We start from the raw sequence: 17,688 nt of genomic DNA on the forward strand, positions 1-17,688 counted from the left end.
GTAAAAAAAAAACAACTTTGTGAACTATGGAGATGTAGAACGAAGTGAACTGTTGATTTTTCAGGGAGATGCTGTCCCATCATTCAATTTAATCCATCTCAGCAAACATTCCAAGGCCTCTTATGGGCCCATAAACAGTGTTGGGTGTTGCAGGGAAAATTCCATCCCCCATCTAAGCAGCTCCCTATCTGATGGGGGTGAGGGGGGAGAACCAGACAAATAACACGAAGAACAAGAATACAAAGTAGAATGGGAGAAAGGCCTTAAGAAAGGTGTAAATTGGGACACAGGTCACAAGAGTCACAGAGATGAGACCCTTCCAAGTGGAGTTGGCATTTCAGTGTAATGTAAGGTTGGCTGAATTTGCACTGGTAGAGCTGCACTGAGTTTTCACTGGCTGGGTTGAGGAGTACAACACAAGTAGAAGGCTATGCATGAGCACAGGACCAGAGTGGAGACAGGGGCACACTGAGTGGTGAGCAAGTCTTTGTTGCCTTGAGTACCTTTGTTAAGTATGTGTAGGAAAGGCAGTGCTTGTCTTCTGCTCTTCTTAGGTTCAGTGGCTGTAGCCTGAGAATTAAACTGACAAACAACACATTACAGGCATACCCTGTTTTTTCATGCTTCGCTCTGTTGTGCTTCACAGTTACTGTGTTTTTTCTTACGAATTGAAGGTTTGTGGCAACCCTGCAAGGAGCAAGTTTATTGGCACCATTTTTCCAACAGCATTTGCTCACTTCATGTCTCTGTGTCACATTTTGCTAATTCTTGTAATATTTCAAACTTTTTCATTATTATATTTGTTATGGTGATCTGCGATCTTTGATGTTACTGGTTGCTTTTTTTTAATTTGGCTGCGTTGGGTGTTCGTTGCTGCGTGCAGGCTTTTCTCTAGTTGCGGCGAGTGGGGGCTACTCTTTGTTGCCATGCGCGGGCTTCTCATTGCAGTGGCTCCTCTTGTTGTGGAGTACAGGCTCTAAGCGCGGGGGCTCCAGTAGTTGCGGCACGCGGGCTTAGTAGTTGTGGCTCGCGGGCTCTAGAGTGCAGGCTCAGTAGTTGTGGCGCACAGGCTTAGTTGCTCCACGGCATGTGGGATCTTCCCGGCCCAGGGTTCGAACCTGTGTCCCCTGCATTGGCAGGCGGATTCTTAACCACTGTGCTACCAGGGAAGTCCTGATGTTACTATTATAATTGTTTTGGGAGCCATGAACTGCGCCCACGTATGATGGCAAACTTAATCAATAAATGTGTGTGTTCTGACTGTTTCACCAACCAGCCATTCCCCCATCTCTCTCCCTCTTCTCAAGACTCCCTATTCCCTGAGACACAGCAATATAGAAATTAGGCCAATTTATAACCCTACCATGGCCTCTTAGTGTTCAAGGGAAAGGGAGAGTTGCATGTCTCTCACTTTACATCAAAAGCCAGAAGTGGTTAAGCTTACTGAGGAAGGCATGTTGAAGGCCAAGACAGGCCACAAGATAAAAACCTCTTGAGCCAAACAGTTAGCCAAGTTGTGAATGCAAAGGAAAAGTTCTTGAAAGAAATTAAAATTGCTATTCCAGTGAACACACAAATGATGAGAAAGCAAAACAGCCTTTTTGCTGATGTGGAAGTTCTTTTTTTAAACATCTTTATCGGAGTGTAATTGCTTTACAATGGTGTGTTAGTTTCTGTATATAACTAACAAAGTGAAACAGCTGTATAACAAAATTGTATAACAAAGTGAAACAGCTATACGTATACGTGTATCCCATATCCCCTCCCTCTTGCGTCTCCCTCCCACCCTCCCTATCCCACCCCTCTAGGTGGACACAGAGCACCAAGCTGATCTCCCTGTGCTACGCGGCTGCTTTATGGAAGAAGTTTTACTGGTTTGGTTAGAAAATCAAATCAGCCACAACATTCCCTTAAGCCAAAGCCTAATGCAGAGCAAGGCCCTAACTCTCTTCAGTTCTGTCAAGGCTGAGAGAGGTAAGGAAGCTGCAGAAGAAAAAGTTAAAGCTAGCAGAGGTTGGTTCATGAGGTTTAAGGAAAGCAGCCTACTCCATAATATAAAAGTGCAAGGTAAAGAGCAAGTGCTGATGTAGAAGCTGCAGCAAGTTATCGAGAAGATCTAGCAAAGATCATAAACGAAGGTGGCTACACTAAACAACAGATTTTTCAATGTAGACAAAACAGCCTTCTATTGGAAGAAGATGCCATCTGAGACTTTCATAGCTAGAGAGGAGAAGTCAACGCCTGGCTTCAAACTTCAAAGGATAGGCTGATTCTCTTGTAAGGGGCTAATGCAGATGGTGACTTGAAGTTGAAGCCAATGCTCATTTACCATTCTGAAAATCCTAGGGCCCTTGAGAATTATGCTAAATCGACACTGCCTATGCTCTATAAATGGAACAACAAAGCCTGGAATGACAGCACATTTGCTTACAAATACTGACTACTTTAAGCCCACTGTCGAGACCTACTGCTCAGAAAAAAAGAATTCCTTTCTAAATATTACTGCTTATTGACAATACACCTGGTCACCCAAGAGCTCTGGTGGAAATGGACAATGAGATTGATGTTGTTTTCATGCCTGCTAACACAACCTTCATTCTGCAGCCCACGGATCAAGGAATAATTTTGACTTTCAAGTCTTATGATTTATGAAATACAGCCATAGCTGCCATAGACAGTGATTCCTCTGATGGATCTAGGCAAAGGAAATTGAAAACCTTCTGGAAAGGATTCACCATTCTAGATGCCATTAAGAACATTAAGAATATTTGTGATTCATGGCAAAAGAGCAAAATATCAACCTTAACAGGAGTTTAGAAGAAGTTGATTCCAACCCTCATGGATAACTGTGAGGGGTTCAAAACTTCAGTGGAGGAAGTAACAGCAGATGTGGTGGAAATGGCAAGAGAACTAGAATTAGAAATAGAGCTCGAAGATGTGACTGAATTGCTACAATCTCATGATAAAACTTTAATGCTTGGAGAAGTGCTTCTTCTGTATGAGCAAAAAAAGTAGTTTCTGGAGATGGAATCTACTCCTGATGAAGATTCTGTGAAGACTGTTGAAACGACAACAAATGATTTAGAATATTATATAAACATAGTTGATAAAGCAGTGGAAGGGTTTGAGAGGATTGACTTCAATTCTGAAAGAAGTTCTACTGTGTGTAACATGCTATCAAACAGTATTGCACGGCTACAGAGAAATCATTCATGAAAGGAAGAGTCAGTCAAAGCAGCAGACTTCATCGTTGTCTTATTCTTAAAAATTGTGCATTTTGAGACGCTTCACATTCTGTCTATGGAATATATATCTCTCTAAATAAACTTACTCTCACTTAACTATGGCTCGCTCTTAAATTGTTTCCTGTGCAAAGCCAAGGACCCTCCCTTGGCGGTCCCAGGGACTCATCCGAGACCTGGGATATGACCATTCTCTCATCCCCATTCTCCTGCAACAGTTGCATGTCCCAAATTGCAGTTCTTTGCTGCTCCTTGATAAACTCATTTTGCTGATAAAAATAACTGGCTCTTTTATTGTTTTAGATGAACAAATATAAGCCGAATAAAGGCAGCTGGGACTGACTTGTTCACTGCTGTGTCCTCAGCACCTAGAACAGTGCCTGGGTGCAGGACATTGGTAAATCCCCAGTGCTGGAGTCCCCCAGATCCTGCTGGGAGTAGCACGCTCTTCGAAGAAGCTGCTTGCCCTAGGAAAGGGACCTGGGAGGGTGGCAAGAAACTGGTAGCCTCTGCAGCCTCTTTAACCAGGGAGGGAAAACCAAAGCCACAGGAGAAAATGGCCCTCTTGAATTAGACCACAGGAGGCCTGAGCAAGCTCTGTCCAAGAGGCAGGGCCCAGGAAAAGTCTGCACTGGTGTCATGGGTCGGCATCCATGGGCAGAGAAGGTTTGGCTGCTCCCTGGAGCATCTCCCATCCGGGCCCCTCCCCTCCCTGGAGCTTTTCTCCACTGAGGGTCAGAGACTTGCCTCAGATGGAGGCAGACCCTGTAGCTACTCCAGCCAATACGCAAAAGCACCCAGCATCTCTCTTTTGTGTAACCTAAACCCCTCATCCTGAACTTCCAACTTAGTGGTTCTGACACCTGGTAGGGGAGCAGAATTTACCTGGGAGCTTTTTTTCTTTTTTTTTTTAAATGTAGTGTAACGAACATACAGAATAGTGCACATGTGTGTATAGTGTGATGAATTTTCACAAAGTGACCAAACCAGGGAGTTCCCAAGTCAGGAAACAGGATATCATCAACTAGCCTCTCTGAAGTTCCCCAAGTGCCACCTCCTAGTCGCTACCCCCATCTCTTTCCCTTGGGAGTCGGGGGGATCCTTCTCCCAGAGTTTCTGCTTCATAAAACTGACCTGATGCCCAGCGTCTATTTTACAAAGCTGCACAGGTGGTTTACTTGCATAGCTAAGTTTGGCAACTACTCCTGGAAGTCATATAATCTTCTTTGTCATAAGTGGAACCAGAGGCAGCTTTGCTCCTAGTCTTCGGCTCAGCACCAGTAGCTGTCTAGCTGGGTTTACCCGTGAAGCAGTGGGCATTTCCTGCATCTGGGGTCTGCAGAGCACGGGGGGGGCAACTTCTGGACTCAGGAAGCCCAATTGGTTGGTTCCAGCCTGGGCATGTGGCCCTCCCTCCCCGGCGGGAGTTGCACTAAGAGGTATTTTTGGAAGGTGCAGGAATTCTGTAACCATTTGGAAAATGCCTGCTCATAGGCTGGGCTGGATTCTCATTTTAAAATGCTGATGTGGCTGAGGGGCCTGACCTGGCCAGTTTTCCTGGATCTAGGGGTGGGGAAAGTAAAGAGGCATGCTCATTTTTTTCCCTTTTTCTTTAAATTGTATCACCATTTTCTTTTTGTCTCAAATCCCTCTAACCCACAAGCTTCAAGAGAATTGTGAGGTGTCTCCTGCAGTTCATGGGCTCTTTGATGCTGCTTGCAGGTAAGTGTTTCATCTTGTCTCAAGTCAGCCAGGGCTCTGGGGTCACTTCAAGTCGAATGAAAGTTTAACCCTCAATTCCCCATCAAGGATCTTTGGCTCTGGAGCCCTCACCTGGAGTCTCCCTGCCCTTCCAGGCAGGACCCTGAGTGCCCTCCTACTCTCTTCCCTGTGTCTCTCTCTGCTTTGCCCTGCTGCCTTCATCTTTATTGAGAGCAGCAGCTTTTGTTTTTTTAAATTAAGTATAGTTAGTTTACAATGTTGAGCTAATTTCTGCTGTACAGCAAAGTGATTCAGTTACACATATATATACATTCTTTTTTATATTCTTTTCCATTATGGTTTATCACAGGATATTGACTATAGTTCCCTGTGCTATACAGTAGGACCTTGTTGTTTATCCATTCTCTATATAATAGTTTGCATCTGCTAACCCCCAGCTCCCACTCCATTCCATCCCTCCCCCTCCCCCCTTCCCCTTGGCAACAAGTCTGTTCTCTATGTCTGTGCATCTCTTTCTGTTTCATAGGTAAGTTCATTTGTGTCGTAGTTTAGATTCCACATATAAGTGATATCATATGGTATTTGTCTTTCTCTTTCTGACTTACTTCACTTCGTATGATAGGTCCATCCATGTTGCTGCAAATGGCATTATTTCATTCTTTTTTATGGCTGAGTAGTATTCCATTGTATATATGTACCACGTCTTCTTTATCCATTCCTCTGTTGGTGGACATTTTGGTTGTTTCCATGTCTTGGCTATTGTGACTAGTGCTGCTATGAACACAGGGATGCATGTTTCTTTTTGAATTGTAATTTTGCCTGGATATATGCCCAGAAGTGGGATTGCTGGATCATAAGGCAGCTCTATTTTTAGTTTTCTGAGGAACCTCCATATTGTTTTCCATAATGGCTGCACCAACTTACATTCCCACCAACAGTGTAGGAGTTTTCCCTTTTCTCTATACCCTCTCCAGCATTTGTTATTTGTAGACTTTTTAATGATGGCCATTCTGACCGGTGTGAGGTGGTACCTTACTGTAGTCTTGATTTGCATTTCTCTAATAATTAGTGATGTTGAGCATCTTTTCATGTGTCTGTTGGCCATCTATATGTCTTCTTTGGAGAAATGTCTATTTAGCTCTGCAGTTTTTGCTAACCATCCATTCACTCACCCATCCATTCATTCAACCAGTGCCAGGCCCTGTGCTGGGGACAGCATGGAGGGTCAGGCTGACAAACCATCTTCTGTCATCACCATTTCTGCCCTTACCCTTGACAACTCTTTGTCCCCACTTCTCCACTTCCTCCCAAGGCCATGTCTGTGCTCTCTGAAGGACCTCTGTTCTTCCCTTGCATGGCAAAGGTAGCCTGCCCTCTCCATTATCTGTGTCCAAACCCCTTGCACCCGACCCTCATTTCCAGCTCCCTTGGGCTGAGACAGAGAATAAAAAAGTAGAACCTGGCATGATTCTCTTCCCCAATTTTCCATTTCTGAGGTCCTCCCCGTCCCTTCCACCTCCCACCTCCACCACTATCCTCTCTCCACGCCAGAGCCTGGAATGGAAGTGCCATGAGTGGGGAGCTGCTGTACTTTTGTCCTTCCAGGGAATTCCCTGGCAGTCCAGTGATTAGGACTCTACGCTCTCACTGCTGGGGCCCCAGGTTTGATCCCTGGTCGGGGAACTAAGATCCTGCAAGCCATTCAGCGCGACCAAAAAAAAAAAAAAAGAAACCAAAGCAAAGCCAACAACCCCCCAAAATAAAAGTGCTGCAGGGCTGGGCTGCCTCTTCAGTTCTCCTCAAAGCCTGAACATTCTTCGGTGTATTTCACGGAGACTCTCCTTCCAGGAGGTGAGATGACTGTAGGAAGGTGTCCTCACTTACTCTCAGCCAGGCCTTCTTGCTGAGAGATGACTCCCTGAAGTAGAAGCCAGGCAAAGGTTGAACTAGAAGAGGGCAGTGGCTTCCAGGTACTCACTGGGGTGTCAGTGAGCACTTGTCTACTTCCTCTCTTTCCTTGGGCCTACCAGTCTGTTTGGAAGAAACAATCTCTGAGCCTTTGAACTGCCTATCAGCCAGGGGACGAAGCTGTCTAGGCCCTCAGGTGAGGTTCTCTGAGTCTGAGCTGATCACCTGGAAGAGGTAAAGCTGGGGAAAGAAAAAATAGATCCAGAGTGTTCAGAGTATGTGAACTCAGTATGAGACTTACTAAATGACACAGAGCAATACATATGTCACATAAACCAGATATTCATATAGGCTTGATCAGTGAGTTTTCCAGAAAAGAGTTCTTTTCTTAAAAAAAAAATTATGTATTTATTCATTTTAAATAGGTAATCCAAGCACAGGGCACAACATTTAAAAAAGTGCCAAAGAGTATATGTAGTGAAAACTAAATGTCTTTCCCTCTCCTGTACCCAAGTTCTTCAGTTTCCCTCCCAGAAACAACCACTGTTGCCAGTTTACTGTGCATCCTTTTGGAGATTGTCTCTGAAAATCACAAGTGTGTGTGTGTGTGTGTGTGTGTGTGTGTGTGTGTACTTGAAAAAAATACAAATGGACATATTATATATACTGTTTTTAACATTATTCTTTTCACTTAAGAGTATATTTTGGAGACTTTTTTCTTAACATATATGGGTTGGGGGTAGATTTGGAAAGCAGAAAAACTTGTTCCCATATGACCCTGAGCTTTGCTTCAGATCAAGCAGCTCCTTGTTTGGGGCTGTTTTTTTTTTACAGACAGTGTGGTCCCTGGGCCACCTGAAGCTGTCTTGCTCAGGGAGACATCCTGCCACAGGACGGGCAGGGAGTCAACCTCCCTGCCAGATTTCACTGGGATTCATGTCCCCTGTTCTTACTGAATTCCTCACATCTGGAATTTGTTCTCAGAGTTTATATGTGAGATACCAGCAGCAAGCCCCCACCTGGCTACTCAAATTTTTGTTTTCAGGTCTTGTAGGTAGGTGAAGTATTTTCTGGGTATTGTGGAGGTCATCTCAGAGCTGCATTTCTGGCTTGTGGAGAGACGATGGCAGGGGCTGTGTTTAAGGGATTAACGCTCCATGGTGCTGGCCGTGGCTTCAAGATTACTCAGGTCAGGGTGAGCTGCTTCCCTGAAGGGGTCTGGAATGCAGGAGGTGGAATGGGACACAGCTCTTACTTAAAGTTAAAAGACTTGTTAAACAAACGACTTTGGGTGCAGATGTATCTAGAATCACCTTGTAGAATGCTGTGTCCTTTCCCTTTCCTCTTGCTTTCTGCCTGCCGACGTTGTTCATTTTCTTTTGATGAGCTTTGTAATCCTAGTGGATCATTTCTGATGCACCAAAGCAGCTTGGGCCAAATCAGATCATCTTCTTCATTTGATTTAAATGTTCCATAGAAAAATATTGTGGTGGGTATTTCTTTAAATTTCCTCAGGTCAAATTGCTTACAAGGTTTTGCCAATTGAATAAAGAGAAAACAGTTAGATATACTGAGCCCTGGTTCTTAGAGTGGCACTACAGCCTGGGGCTTTCAGAGGTTTGTTACCTTATTTGCTCTTTTTAAAAAATAACAGCTTATTGAGATATAATTCACATACCATACAATTCACCTACTTTAAGTACACAATTCAATTTTTTTGGATATTCACAGAATTGCGCAATCATCACCACAATCAATTTTAGAAGATTTTCATCAATCACTCCCCCTGCAGAAGCCCCATAGCCATTAGCATAGCAATCACTTTCTGTTTCCCCCCAACCTCCTCAGCCCAAGGCATCCACTAATGTACTTGCTTTTTCTATGGATTTGCCTATTTTGGACATTTCATATAAAGGGACTCATGTAATATGTGGTCTTTTGTGACTGGCTTCTTTCACCTAGCACGATATTTTCAAGATTCATCCCTGTGTAGCATGTATCGGAACTTCACTTCTTTTTATGGCCAAATAATAGTCCATTGTGTGGATATGCCATATTTTACTTATCCATTAATCAGTTGATAGACATCTGGGTTATTTCCACTTTATTGGCTACTATGAATAACGGTGCTATGAACATTCATGTACAAATTTTTGTGTGGACTTTACTTGATCTTTATAGCAACTCTCTGAGGTACATATTCTACAGGCCTCATTCTATAGATAACAAAACTCGTTCCAAGACGGTAGACAGGAATTGTGAATACAGCTGTTAGATTCCTGAGCCTATGCTTTTTCCAATGTACGTTCATAGAGTTGAAATAATTGCTTTGACAGAACCTCGTGTGGATATACCTGTAGGTATTGTGAACACGAACGGGTATTTTTCAGTTGCGAAATTTCAGCCCTCTTCCCAACGTCCCCCTTCTCTTTGCCCTTTTCTCCTTTCCTAGTTTTCACTTCTTTCTTTCAAGTATCAGTTCCCCGCCCCTGTGGTGGGGACAGAATCTATCACTCACTTTGGTGTGTAATGAAATGTGTGAATCTGATATTTATATTTTTGAGTCACCCCAATGAGATGAAAGCTCCTCTGCCAGCAGCAAGCACAGAGGCGGTATCTGAAGCAAGGACAAGCAGAGAGAGGATTTCTTGGAAAAGCTCATTCTCCTGTCCTGTCCCAGGGTTTCAAGGATGAAGGGCACCCACATTGGAGGTTGGGGCTACGGTGGACAGCCACCTGCCTCCGGCTCCCCTCCAGCTAGGTCGCGCGCACCGTTGCTCGGCAACAACCCGCTCACACAGGTGGCGGCCCCAGAACCCCGAGGGGAGCGCGCACACGCAGGGACGCAGGGACGCCCGGGCGGCCCCGACGTCAGACCCACCCCGCCCCTCAGCGCCTGTCAGACCAGGCGGGAGGCCGAGCCCCGCCCCCCTCGGGGAGGGGGGGGCAGCCAGCGGAACCCACGAATCAGAGAGTCCGACACATCCCCCGGCCAGGCGCCGGGCAACCAATCGGCGCACGCGTGTGATCCCACGCCCGTCCGGGAGGGCGGCTGCAGGCGCTAAGGCGGCGACTGGGGGAGTCGCTGCTGAGGCGGCTGCGGGCCCGGGTCGCGTCGGCGCAGCTCCGCGCGGCCGAGCCGGGCTGGCAGCAGCTGGCGCCTGGCGGTGAGGGCGGGCTCCCGGGGTGGGTGGAATGGCCCTCACCTAGGGCGGTGGGAGAAGCGGCTGAGCCGAGGATGCTGGGGAGGCGGCGCGGCGGCTCCTCACTCATCCCAGGTAAGGGGGACGCCGCGCTCGCTGCGGCTCGGGTCGGAGCGCCGCCCCGGCCCCGCTGTGCTCCCGCCGCCGCCCACCTAGCTCCGAGTCCCGGCCGCCTCTGTCCTGGCATCCCTCGGCCCCAGTCGCCGCCGGCCGCCGCATCTCCCCTCTGCCCTCGGGCGGTTGTCCAGCCTCGCCCCCTCAAGCGCAGACCCCGGCGGCCCGGCCCGGCTCCGGCGCCCACCCCTTCCCCCAGCGCCGGCGTTTCCCTGTCTCGGGCTTCCTTTTGGCCCGGCTCGCCCCCGCCGTGGTCGGCCTCCCGCCCTCTCCCTCCCCCTCCCCGCCTTTCCCTCTCTCTCGCGGGGCTGGCACTGTTTCCCAGCCCCCGCGGTCCTTCGGGGCGCTTGCCGGGGATGAGACGCCCCGGCCCCCCCGGATTGGACTTTTGCCCTCACCTCTACCCGGGCTTCCCTTCCTCAGTCTCACCCCATCCTTGCCTCCTATACGGTGTCCTCTGGACATTTCACTCGCGCCCTCCCACCCCCACGCCATGTGTCCCTGGGTTTTGCCCTTTTGCTCCCAGTTGCCTTCCTTTCCCAACTCGCCCCTTCTCCCTTCGCTTCCATCAACCACCGTCGCTAGCACTTCTTTTCCTTTACACTGAAACCTTCAGACACCGCGACTCTCCTGCATGCCCGGTCTATAGTTTCAACACCGTAGTTCGTCTTTCAGTGAGCTGCACCCATAACGTCTCAAGTGTGTTGTCCAGAGTCTGGCACACAGTAGGCCTGGTACATGGCAGGTGCTCACACGTGTTACCATCTTCCTCCTTCCAGGCCTTTGTACTCTCCAGATGGTGGTAGCAAGAGGTCCAGTATCCAAAGGGAATTGATGCGCTACCTGAAGAGTGGTATAGGAGGTGGCGGGATGAATTAGTGAACTCCAAGTGTGATAGAGATTACATTGTCAAGTTGTTTACTCACTGCAGTCATCCCGAAGAACTGAATTCTGCTCTCTTTGTGCCATGTGTTGTTTTATAATAATTGGCTTCGTAAAGTATTCTTAACAACGTTTGCAATGTAATTGCCCCCTTAACCCCCGCCCCGCCTCCCCATCTGGTGTTTGCTGAACCTTTATTTTTTAGGGAAGAAAGAGCCCCTAACTCCTAGTTGAAATAGCATTGTGTGTAAGAAGTATTTCACGTGTTTATCTCCCAGCTGGATAGTCCAGTCTGCAGTGAATTTTCATCCTTTAAGAGCCTGCCGGGAGGAATCAGGTTCAGATTTCTTGGAATCAGCTGTTGAAGGGACCAAAAATGCTTAGGAGTGGAAGTTCTGACAGGTTCTCTAAGAGTGAAAGAGGAATTAGCCACCCCCGCCCCCCTTTCTGGCTCTCAGAGGAAATGACTATAGTCGATTTTTAAAAAGAGTAAAATAAGTTTGACTTTTTAAAATTATAAAAGCAGTGTCACTGGCCTCAAGCCATTCTTGCCACATTTGCTCTGATGGTTTCCAAGCCTGGATGAATCAAACAGTTGGCTTTTTCTGCTCCTAGGGTCTCCAGAGCAGGCTGGAGGAAAGTGTGTAACTGAGCCGCTGGTGCTGTTGTAGACTTCTGGATCCCAACTTTACTTGCACTGCCTGGAGATGCTTTGACTTACTCCTCAGCTTCCTTTTATGTACCCACACCTAATTGCTGTCTATAGGTTTTTACTGTTCTCCTCTCCTTGTCCTACTCTTGACTTCTCTACATTGCTTATCTTGTCTCCTACTTCACAGAAGAAATAGGTGGGCATCAGCCCTGAACTCTTAAGGGTGTGTCATTTTTCTGTGTGCTTATACCTCTCTGATACCTGATCTCCTTTCCTTTTACCAGAGGAAGAAGGTGTTACTTTCTCAGGCTAACTAACATCTTTCCTATTCTATATTCTCTCTCTTTTTCTCAGCCTGCACACATGCTCAGGTTTTCACCAATCAAAACAAACAAAAACATTGCCTTGATATGCTTTCCCTCAGATTAATGTGGTATTCCTTAGGGTTTTATTTTCTGTTCTTTTCTCTGTCCTCTAATTTCCTTGTGTGATTACACTTCCCTTCATGGCTTTAAGTAGCACCTGTATATTTTTGGTTTTCAAAGATGTATGTCCAGTCCCCATTTTTCTTGAACTTCAGGTGTTTCGTATTTTCGTCTGTCTATTGGGTAACTATACTTGGATACTTGGTACTTCAAACTTGGTTATTTTTTCCTTTCTGTTCCCTCATCTTGCTCATAGCTGCATCAAGCACATCCACAAGCTTCCTATTTTAGGGTCTTCACCCTAGAAACCTTAGAAGCCTCTTCTTTCCTATCATTAAGTCTACCATAGATCCTGTTGTTCCTACCTGAAATCCTTTTCTTTCTCTCCTCATTGCCAGAAGATTGGTTGAGGTCTGGGTTATGTTTTTCCTGAACAGAGTAGGCCATTTTCAACCCAGGCTCTACTTTAAAACCACCTGGGGAGCTTTTAAAGGTTAAGGATGAGGGGATCAAGGCATCCAGGAGATTCTGATTCTTGGTCTGGTGTGGGGCCAAACCTTTTCATTTAAAAAATGTTTCTCCTCTTGTAAAAATAAAATACAGTGTGTGTGTGAAAAAAAAAAAAGTTTCTCATGTGGCAGTAATAGGCAGCTAGGGCTGAGAACTGGCTTGAGAGCTCTAAGAGGGAGTGAGAACCCTGAGGAACTATATATAGCATTTAACTCATCCTTTATAAATCAGCATAAATGTCACTTTTGTTGGCATGGTTAGTTGCCTACTTTCCTGATATTTTGTACATGTACCTATTAAACTACTTATCACATTTTATTTAAATTATTTCTCATGGGCCCATTTTTGTCATGACTAGGAGTTCCTTGAGGTCTGGGATTATGCCTAAAGGTAGACTACTGTTTCTTATACTACTCGGAGCACTTCTGATACCAAATATGTAGGTCTTCCCCTCACATTAAATACTTCTCCAACTCTCCAGGCAACAACTGGGTATTCTACAATTTAACTTAATTATTACTAACTACCTGGATTTAGTGCAGACCCCACAGATTAAGGACTCAGTCCTGCATGACTCCTCCCAACTTCAGACCAATCACAAGACCTGGATTGTGACCTGTACTTCTGACCAATTGGGTATAAACTGGGGCTTCCCACAGCTCCCTCCGCAGGTCAGTAATTTGCTGTAATGGCTCACAGAACTCAGGAAAGCTCTTTACTTACCTTTACCCATTTACTGTATTATAAAGGCTGTAACTCAGGAACAGCCAGATGGAAGAGATGCATAGGGCAAGGTATGTGGGAAGGGGCATGGAGCTTCCATGAGCTTCCATGCCTCTTCTGGGCTCGCCATCCTCCCAGTACCTCAGTGTATTCACCAGCCTGGAAGCTCTCCCAACCCCTTTATTTAGGATTTTCATGGAGGCTTCATTACATAGGCATACTTGATTAAATCATTGGCCGCTGGTTATTAGCTTCTTTCCCCTTCTGGAGGTCAGGGGTTGATTCCTCTGGCAACCAGCTCCCATTTTCCCAGATGTGGTTGAAAGGGCCCTATTATGAATAACAAAGGGTGTTCCTCTCACCCCTATCAAGAAATTTAAGGGTTTTAGGAGCTCTATGTTAGGAACCAGGGATGAAGACTGATAAACTGTTCTATTCTACAATAATTCTTATAATATCACAATATCACAATGCCTTATTTATCTTTTCATCACTGCCTTGCACAATACTTGGTATATTTTAGAAATGATAAAAATTGGCTGAATGAATCAGTTGGTAAATAATGTATAACAGATCACTGAATTCACGGTTTTGCAAGCTGACCAGCTGTTACTTTTTTGGCTGCTTAACAGGTCACTAGTCATACTTGCACAGTCATTCTTGTTTTAAAAACACACACACTCTATAAATTAGAGTGCATTAAGAGAAATATTATTTGCTCTTATGCTTTGGCGTTTAAGATGGTTAAACTATGACAGTATTACAGAGGTTCATTCAGGCTTCCTCTTTAGCAGATACTATTTAAAATAGATTTTATTTCATATGGTTGAAGCAGATGTATCTTTTTTAAACAAATAGCTCTGATTTTAGGCTTATAAGCTTTGGAATCTTTAGAACAAAAACTGTCCAACTGATAAAGATCTTGAACAGTGGCAGAACTTTCTTTTTAACTAAGAGAATTAAGGAAGTAGGATTAAAGCCATCTACCTATGTGAATAGCATTGGTGATGGCGAGGGGGAAAATCTGTAATTCTCAAATATTTAATTACTGTTATAGGAAAAACTTGTAATTGCTCATATATTGATATCAGCATATTTTATAATTCCTCAGAGCTAAGATGTAAACTGTAGAGTTGTTTTCCTTTTTTTGTTTTTTAGTTTTTAGTTTTTTTTTTTTTTTTTTTGGCCATGCCGAGCAGCTTGTGGGGTCTTAGTTCCCTGACCAGGTGTCAAACCCTGGCCCCTGGCAGTGGGAGCGCCGAGTCCTAACCACTGGACCACTGGAAACCAAGGGATTCCCTGTTTTTTAGTTTTCTTAAGATTTTGTCAGCTATGTCTCTTTATAGAATTTGTGGTTGACAGGTCTTTACTTTCAGCATTTGAAAAATGTGCCACTTCCTTCAGATATCCATGATTTCAGATGAGAAATCTTCTGTCATTGGGATTTGTGTTTCCCTATAGCTAATGTATCCTCTCTTCCGGGCTGCTTTAAAGACTTTTTCTTTGTCTTCAGTTTTCAGAAGTTTAATTATGGTACGTCTTAGCATGGATTTCTTTGGGTTTATCCTATTTGGAATTCTGTTAGCTTTTTGAACTGTGGGTTAATGTCATTTGCCAAATTTGGGATATTTTCAGCCATTTCTTAGAATAACTTTTCAGCCCCACTCTCTTTTCTTTCTGTGACTCTGATGATACAAATGTTAGGTCTTTTGTTACTGTCCTACAGGGCATGAGGCATTCTTCTTTTTTTCTTTTTCTTTTTCTTTGTTGCTCAGATTGGGTAATTCTTAATGTTCTATTTCTAGTTTCAAGTTCGCTCCTTCTTTCTTATGTCATATTCATTCTGCTGTTGAGCCCATCCAGTGAGGTTTTGTTTTGTTATTGTATTTTTCAGTTCTATACCTTCCATTTGATTTTTTTCTGTTTATCTTCTCTTTCTTTGATAATATTTTCTATTTTGTCATTTGTTTCAAGAATATGTCTCATTGCTCATTAAAGCATGATGACTGCTATAAAATTCTTGTCAGATAATTCCAACATCTGATTCATCTTGGTGTTAGCCTATGTTAATGTCTTTATTCATTCAAGTTGTGATTTTCCTGGTTCTTGGTATGATGAGTGACTTTTGATTGTGTCCTGGACAGTTTTGATATTTTGTTAGGAGACTCTGGATCCTATTTAAATCTTTTATTTTATAGGTGAGAGAGATTAAAAGTTACAAACTTTCAGTTATAAAATAAATAAATCTTGGGGGTGTAATATACAGCATAAGGAATATAGTCAATAATATTGTAATAACTTTGTATGGTGACAGATGGCAACTAGACTTATGGTAGTGATCATTTTGTAATGTATAAAAATATTGACTCACTATGTTGTACACCTGAAATTAATATAAATTGTAAGTCAGTTACACTTCAATAAAAAAAAGCCTTCTATTTTAGTAGGCAGTTGCCCTAAAAAGTTTAATGCGTAGGGCCCAGCCAACTTTCTTTTTTTGGTAGCAGCTTTATTGAGCTATAATTCACATACCATACATTCACCCATTTAAGGTGTAAATTTGTTTTAGTATATTTACAGGGTTGTGCAACCCTTACTACAGTCAATTTTAGGACATTTTCAAGAAACTGCACACTCCTTATCTGTCACCTCCAACTCTCCCACTTGTCATCCCCTCCATCCCTAGGCAACTGGTACTCTGTTTTCTCTATATATAGATTTGCTTATTCAGGACATTTCATATAAATGTAATTATACAATATGTAGTCCTTTGTTACTGGTTTCTTTCACTTTGCATGTTTTCAAGGTTCTTCCATGTTGTAGAATGTATCAATATTTTATTTCTTTTTCTTGCTGAATAATATTCTATTTTATGCATAGACCACATTTATATATTAATCAGTTGATGGGTGTTTGGGCTGTTTGTACATTTTGGCTGTTATGACTAATGCTGCTGTGAACATCTGTGTACAAGTTTTTGCGTGGACATGTTTCATTTCTCTTGGATATATACCTATGGGTGGAATTGCTGGGTCATGTGGTAACTCTAGAACTCTAGGTCTAATATCTTGAGGAACTACCAGACTGTTTTCCAAAATGGCTACTCTATTTTACATTTCTATTAGCAAGAAATGAGGGTTCCAATTTTTCCACCTCGTTGCCAAGACTTGTTATTATCTGACCTTCATATTTTAGCTATCCTAATGGGTGTGAAGTAATATCTCATTGTGGTTTTGATTGCATTTCCCTGATGGCTAATGATGTTGAGCATCTTTTCATGTGCTTTTTGGCTATTTGTATATCTTTGGAGAAATCTCTGTTCCTTTGTCCATTTTTAAATTGAGTTATTTGTCCTTCTGTTGTTGAGTTGTAAGATTTCTTTATATATTCTGGATACTGGACCCTTATCAGATATGATTTACAGATACAAATCTCCTGTTTTGTAGGTGTCTTTTCACTTTCTTTTTTAAAATTTATTTACTTTATTCGTTTATTTTTGGCTGTGTTGGGTCTTCGTTGCTGCGTGCGGGCTTTCTCTAGTTGCGGCGAGTGGGGGCTGCTCTTCGTTGCAGTGCTTGGGCTTCTCATTGCAGTGGCTTCTCTTGTTGCAGAGCATGGGCTCTAGGCACTCAGGCTTCAGTAGTTGTGGCATGGCGGGCTCAGTAGTTGTGGCTCATGGGCTCTAGAGTGCAGGCTCAGTAGTTGCGGCGCATGGGCTTAGTTGCTCTGTGGCATGTGGGATCTTCCCAGACCAGGGTTTGAACCCGTGTCCCTTGCATTGGCAGGCGATTCTTAACCACTGTGCCACCAGGGAAGCCCTCTTTTCACTTTCTTGATGGCACAAAATTAATTTTGATTAAATCCAATTTGTCTATTTTTTTCTTTTGCTGCTTGTGCTTTATGTTTCATATTTAAGAAACTGTTGCCTGATTCAAGGTCATGAAAGCTTACTCCTATGTTTTCTTCCAAGAGTTTTATAGTTTCAGCTCTTACATTTAGATCTTTAATCCACTTTTGTGAATTTTGTATGTGGTATAAGATAGGGGTGCAACCTCATTTTTTGCTATAGATATTCAGTTGTCTTAGCACCACATTTTTTTTTTAATTTTTATTTTTATTTTGGCTGTGTTGGGTCTTCATTTCTGTGCGAGGGCTTTCTCTAGTTGTGGCAAGCGGGGGCCACTCTTCATCGCGGTGCGCGGGCCTCTCACTATCACGGCCTCTCTTGTTGCGGAGCACAGGCTCCAGACGTGCGGGCTCAGCAATTGTGGCTCACGTGCCCAGTTGCTCTGCGGCATGTGGGATCT

General features: G+C 44.1%; 2 protein-coding genes across 6 annotated transcripts in view; both read left to right on the forward strand.

Moving 5' to 3' along the window:
* Nucleotides 1–4,949, forward strand: part of CRCP (CGRP receptor component) — a 79,915-nt gene extending 74,966 nt beyond the window's left edge. The window contains exon 9 of one of the 2 annotated variants that reach the window (XR_009497656.1): nucleotides 4,906–4,949. The gene's annotated coding sequence lies outside the window, so the exon portion shown is untranslated. Of the gene's footprint in view, nucleotides 1–1,808; nucleotides 2,656–4,905 lie in introns of those variants that run through there. The other variant, XR_009497655.1, reaches the window with a different exon arrangement.
* Nucleotides 4,950–9,934: 4,985 nt separating this feature from the next.
* TPST1 (tyrosylprotein sulfotransferase 1) overlaps nucleotides 9,935–17,688 on the forward strand; it is a 116,864-nt gene continuing 109,110 nt past the window's right edge. For 3 of the 4 annotated variants that reach the window (XM_059897827.1, XM_059897829.1, XM_059897830.1), the window contains exon 1: nucleotides 9,935–10,150. The gene's annotated coding sequence lies outside the window, so the exon portion shown is untranslated. The remainder of the gene's footprint in view (nucleotides 10,151–17,688) is intronic. The other variant, XM_059897828.1, reaches the window with a different exon arrangement.

Source organism: Balaenoptera ricei, chromosome 15 (assembly GCF_028023285.1).
Source record: "Balaenoptera ricei isolate mBalRic1 chromosome 15, mBalRic1.hap2, whole genome shotgun sequence".
Lineage (NCBI taxonomy): Eukaryota > Metazoa > Chordata > Mammalia > Artiodactyla > Balaenopteridae > Balaenoptera > Balaenoptera ricei.